The sequence below is a fragment of the Lepidochelys kempii genome, chromosome 16 (assembly GCF_965140285.1).
Source record: "Lepidochelys kempii isolate rLepKem1 chromosome 16, rLepKem1.hap1, whole genome shotgun sequence".
Classification (NCBI taxonomy): Eukaryota; Metazoa; Chordata; order Testudines; family Cheloniidae; genus Lepidochelys; species Lepidochelys kempii.
In genome coordinates, this window is record NC_136395.1 from 19,571,734 (window position 1) to 19,577,770 (window position 6,037).

A 6,037-nucleotide genomic window follows, 5' to 3' on the forward strand; every position below is an offset into this window, starting at 1 on the left:
AAAAGAAGAAAATAGGGGAGGGGAATCAGAGAGAAACAACAAGCCCCCAGCTGCTTTAATATGTAGCTGAGCAATTGGGCCAGATACCCATTTACACTGAGGCCCCTTTACACCACTCCAGCAGTATAAAGGAGCCTGAGTTTAGGAGTAGATGGCATTTATAGCCAGCAAAGCCAAAGGCCCAATAAGCAATTACATTTCCACTCATTTTAAATTCCCAGCACAGTGTAAAGGGAGCTGAGTGGGTTTTGGGTTTTGTGTTGAACAGAAGTAGTAATATGTGCCACACACAGATAAGCACCATTGTGGACACTTTGATGGCAGCCTCAGCAGAGAGGCCATGGACTGAAAGAACCATTATAACTCCTCCCCACCCCCTTCAGGGTGCTGTACATCACTGGGGCAGGCACCTAGAAGAAGCACTCCCATTTTGGGGGACTAGATTACAGGGGATGGATCACTTTGTTCGGTTCACTCCCTCTGACACATCTACTGTTGGAAGAGAGGATACTGGGCTGTCTGGACCATTGGTCTGATCCAGTATGGCCATTCTTATGTTCTTATACATTTCTGCAAGGACTGTGATTGTGACAGAGCCTTGCTTACCTGCAGGCCCTCACCCTGCATCAGAACCAGCCATGCTCTGGCTCTTAGGCTGCATTCAAACTGATGACCTAGGGCTTGTCCAGACTCCACTAGAAAGTTTTACTGGCAATATTTCTGCAGGCGTAGTGCTGCCAGCATAATGCTACTTAATAAAACTTTTTTGGCAAAGTGCAGTCACACTTGGTTGCTTCTGCCCATGCACCGTGTCCATGCAGCATCAGATTGTATCAGCAAAAGAAGTGTTGCACCACGAATGTATCATGATCAGTGAAACTGGAGTCTCAGGGCCTATGTTTCCTGGGGGGACCGACTGGACATCAATGGAACGGGTTGCTTAGACTGGAAGCACCTCAGTCAAATGAACAGAGCAGTGCACAGGGTTTAATAAAGTTCCATTTGTTCAACTTAACTTGTATTGCTTCACTCTTTGCTAATGAAACAGTGGGTAGCATCCCAGTGTCCTATGCCACCATCTGCCATGCTACTCTGTGGGAAGGATACCCTCACTCCTCTCAGGGAACTAAGAGACTTTGGGGTCAAATTCCCACAGCCCCCTCTGTTCCATTCCATAATCTACTGCTCTCCAGCCCATTACCAGCCCCGTGCACTGTCCAATCCCTTCACACCTCTAGAAGGCTGAGGCTGGTTCTAAAGCGATTCATCCATTCCCAACTTCTGTCAATGCCACTCTGAGTTTCAAAGGTTTCAACAAAACAACCCACTACCCCCTTGATTTTGGCTCCCTACTGGGTCATTTTAAAACAGGACTTATCTCGCTTCCCAGGCCCTTCTATATTAGGAGCTTTAACAGGATTTTTGGCAGTGGCCAAGCCTGTTGGTTTCTTCCCTTTATAAAATATAAGTTATCTTTTGCCTCAAGTGGGGACTAGGAAGTCAAGAGACTGGAGCATTACTGTTCCTTAAGGAGCCACATCCTGAAAGGCACCGGGGCCTGGTGAGTCAGCATGTCAATCATTCACTGCTGTAGCCGGCCATTTATTTTGATCCAGCCTGCACCAGCCTGACTGCAAGTGAGTCAGGTTCAAGAACTGCCCTTCAATAACCCTTGAAAGAGAGAGTTAGAAGAACTTCAGCTGCATTCAGAGGCAGTACAGCCTAGTGCACAGACCACAGGCCTGGGACTCAAGAAACCTAGGTTCTATTCTATTCTATTCTATTCCTGGCTCTACCATTGGCCTGCTGAGTGACCTTGGGCAAATCACTGCCCCACTGTGCCTCAGTTTCCCCATCTGTAAAATCACGATAATGATACTCCTTTGTAGAGTGCTCTGAGATTGTAACTTGGCAGCTGCCTCCCAAGCATCCTCTGGTGGCCTGGGGTAGCTCTGCACTGCCATGCCTCAGTTTCCATCCCTATAAAGTTCCACAAGAACTCCACCTCACAGTCCAATGGCAATTAAAACTCTCCCATTCTGGGGTCCAATTTATTTAGCCCTTAACATATTAACCCTACAGGACCCAACACCAGTTCACTGTTTTTCCTTCCCTTGAGTCTGGCATCCCAACCCTCCTTCCCAGATCAGGGTTCTGTTCCTTTATTCACTGCAGAAAGTAGTCTTGTTCCCTCAATACTCACCTGCAGCTCCAGGCTTCTGTCCTTCCTATCACTCCCTAGCTGGAGTCTCAGTGACACTTACATGAGCTCCTTTTAAGTCCCACACCCAATGCAGGTGTAGCTGGGCAGGGTGAATGGGACAGGGTTGGCTGACCCAAGACCTGCTGGCCCTTACAGGGGCAGGCCGCCTTGTTACAGAGATCTCTGGGTGAAAAGATATACTGGCATTAGAAAAGGTTCAGAAAAGGCCAACTAAAATGATTAGGGGTTTGGAACGGGTCCGATATGAGGAGAGATTAAAGAGGCTAAGACTTTTCAGCTTGGAAAAGAGGAGACTAAGGGGATAGGATAGAGAACTATAAAATCATGAGTGGTGTGGAGAAAGTGAATAAGGAAAAGTTATTTACTTGTTCCCATAATATAAGAACTAGGGGCCACCAAATGAAATTAATGGGCAGCAGGTTGCAAACAAATAAAAGGACGTTCTTCTTCACTCAGCGCACAGTCAACCTGTGGAACTCCTTGCCTAAGGAGGTTTTGAAGGCTAGGACTATAACAGGGTTTAAAAGAGAATGGGATAAATTCATGGAGGTTAAGTCCATTAATGACTATTAGCCAGGATGGGTAAGGAATGGTGTCCCTAGCCTCTGTTTGTCAGAGGGTGGAGATGGATGGCAGGAGAGAGATCATTAGATCATTACCTGTTAGGTTCACTCCCTCTGGGGCACCTGGCATTGTCCACTGTCGGTAGACAGGATACTGGGCTGGATGGACCTTTGGTCGGACCCAGTATGGCCATTCTTATGTTCGTATGTTCTTAAGCTTCACAGGAGAGGTAACATGAAGCCTCCTGGTTGTTTTGTGTTTGTACAGTGCTACCACAATGGGGTCCTGGTCCGCGTCTGGGATTCCCATGTGCTTCGGCCCAGATACTTGAAAGTATTTAGGTGCCTAAGTTCCATTGATTTCAATGGGAACTAAGTGCCTCAATATCTTTGGGGCTCTGGGCCCATGGTAATAAAAATACAAATTATTATTATTATTAATAACAATAATAAACAATAGCTGTCAAAGTCAATCATTTAAACTTTTGGGAATTTCTTCCTTTGCCCCACTCCTTCAATCCCAGTGTCCCCAGCAATCTTAGCTCAGAAATGGAATGTGACTCAGGCCTTAAACTGACAGGTTGTCACTGGCAAAACCTAGAGGCTGGATGTGGCCGCAGTTTTATCACTGCCCGCCAGCTGCCTCCCGTGCCCCTGCCTCCTCCCCGATGATTCAGCAAATCTTCTTAGAGGAGAAAAACAAGCATATAAGTGAACAAATCACAATGTCAGATTACAGAGATGAGCAGGGGAAAGTGTGGCACAAAGAGGGAGATAAAGGGCGACAGAGTCATGTGGCCCAGTGACTGTCAGGACTTATGAAGACTTTCTTTGTTTTATTTTGTTTTTTGTCGAATAAAAAACACATGAAAATGCGCTAAGAACTTGCAGTGCTAATACCTTCAAATGCTGAGCTTGCTAGCAGTACAATACAATGCAGGAGCGTGGGCGGAAATGGGGCTCATGCTGCTCGTAGTTGTGCTGGTGTCAATGGGGTTACTCTCGATTTTCAAGACTGTAAGTGAGAGCAGAATTTGGTCCAATCTGTTTAATATTATAATATGATGCCCATTCTATCATGCAAGCTATTTTCAAAAGTACTTTCTGTGTTAATACTAATACAAAAATACTGGCTACCATTTTCAAAAGTCTGAGTGCCCAAGGTGAGACACACCTTAAAGGGGCTGGGTTTTCAGAAAGTGCTGAGCAGCTGTTCTTGGAAAATCAGGCACCTTTAAGATATCTCAAGTTGGGCACCGAGCATCACTACTTACTTCAGAAAATCTTGGTCAGCAACCATTTCACCTTCCATTAAAAGGCAGCCACCTCTGGAGTAGAATGTGGCAGCTGCTTAACAGTTCAAAGCAATACTCCATGACAGAAGAGAAAATGAAAAGAAAATGCAACAGTTTAGATAGAAAAAATATTACTTCCAAAACTGGAATTTGACCAGGACATAACAATTAAAGACCCCCCTACTCTTACAAGAAATGCCATGGAATCTTTAATGGCTCAGCCTTTTATAGGAAGAGATCTATATTGCCCATATTTGATGATCTAGGATTATCCTGTAGAAAATAAAGTTTCCCAGTTCATATTTAGTATTCACAAGCCACTCCTTTCCTGCAGCATGGGCCATTCCAGTGGTCCCCCTGAGGTCTGCAAAACTCCAAGATAGAGCTGTACACAAGACGGAAACACAAATGCAAAATGAAGACATAGCAGGAAAGCCAGAAAGTCAGCCTTACGCAGAATTCACAAAAGTTGCTCAAGAATTTGTGATGTCAAGTTGTGAGTATGTGTGTTTGTGTATACTGGCGGATGAAAACTGTGAACCTTGATTCTGCTCTCACACCAGTTTCACACCAACATAACTCTTCCTTATTTACACCAGTGTAAGCAAGAGGAAACCCAAGCTCTGTGTACTGGAGATGGGGTACTGCTGATCAGAACAATACCACACCTGTAGACCAGTGCATATTAGAAACCTGTTAAAGTCACACATTAGGACCTTGGAAATGTATTATTGTGGCAAGTATTCATTCTTCAACACTATAGCCTGGGTGACAGTTAATGAGATAAGAACAGGGCTGAACATTAATGTAACTGACTATTGGGAAGCTAAGTATCTCGTACAACAAAAAATAAGTCACCCATATGAGACTGCTGATCCAGCTCACAATATTTGAACTGGGTACTTCATGCAAAAAGCTCTTCACCCCCACAGCTAGCAGAGAACTGACACATCTGTACTTGCCCTATCTCAGGTTGGAGGAGCAGAAGAAATGTGGGATGGGGAGGTGGGGAAACACCAATGCTCTTTGAGTCCCTTTTACTGGCTGTCACATGAACAGCATCTTTGGTAATCTTAGATGACATACTCAGCCCTGGCATAAGTGGTTGCAGCTCCCACTGACCTGAAAGGATCAGAGTCAGGGTCAATCCACCCATGTGTTTTTCCTTCAAATGGACAGAAACCACCATGCTAATAGATAGGGAGAGCTGGCATAAGAGTGAAGGATGGAAAAGTGGGTAGGTGGCAAACATCCAAACCTAGCCACAGGGCTGCAAGTTCTTCCATGTCCCCCGGTACCTGAATCAGTGCAGATGATGAGCCTCCCTAGCAACTCTAGAGTATTTTATTCCTTTGTAAGATGTTAATTCTTTCTCAAATATTAACTTAAAAACAAGTGTCTCTGTCATGGCGAACACTGACTTCCTATTGTGCTCACCCAGGGAATTATTGACGTCTAATTCTTATTCTAAATGACCACAACACCCTGTTCGATTAACAAACCACAGTGCGGCTATCAGCTGAATTCTGTCCTAATGCGCCCCCTGCTGTAGGTCAGATGAATATCAGCAACAATTGTATGGTCCCAGGACATTAGAGAGACAAAGAGGGCGAGATAATATCTTTTATTGAACCCACTTTTGTTGGTGAGCGAGACAAGCTTTCGAGCTTACACAGAGCTCTTCTTCAGCTCTGGGAAATCTACACAGAGCGTCACAGCTAAATACGGGGTGGAACAGATTGTTTAGCATAAGTTATTAACATGTATTTCTAGGGACCATTAACCTTGAACAACTTACGCTAAACAATCTGTTCCACCCCGTATTTAGCTGTGACACTCTGTGTAGATTTCCCAGAGCTGAAGAAGAGCTCTGTGTAAGCTCGAAAGCTTGTCTCGCTCACCAACAGAAGTCGGCCCAGTAAAAGATATTACCTCATCTACCTTGCTTCTCTAAT